Raw genomic sequence first — 281 nt, forward strand, 5'->3', positions numbered from 1 at the left:
AAGTAATAAAACTCACTTAAGGACCATACCACTTTCCGAAAATGCTACACACCCACTTCTTAAATGCGAAGTTACAGTCCCATCTCAGAGTTGGCAAGAGCAAAATATTGCAAGCAACTGATTACTGAGGTCAAACAACAGGTAACTAACATATTGAGAACAAGCTATGGAGCAAGGGAGCATGACTAGATGAAAAGAGTCTTTTTATTTAAAGGTATGATATTCCAAACAGCCCTCTGGCACAGTTAATTTCTGTAATACTTTCACACTCTTCAACCTGT

Source organism: Bos javanicus, chromosome 5 (genome assembly GCF_032452875.1).
Source record: "Bos javanicus breed banteng chromosome 5, ARS-OSU_banteng_1.0, whole genome shotgun sequence".
NCBI classification, from domain to species: domain Eukaryota; kingdom Metazoa; phylum Chordata; class Mammalia; order Artiodactyla; family Bovidae; genus Bos; species Bos javanicus.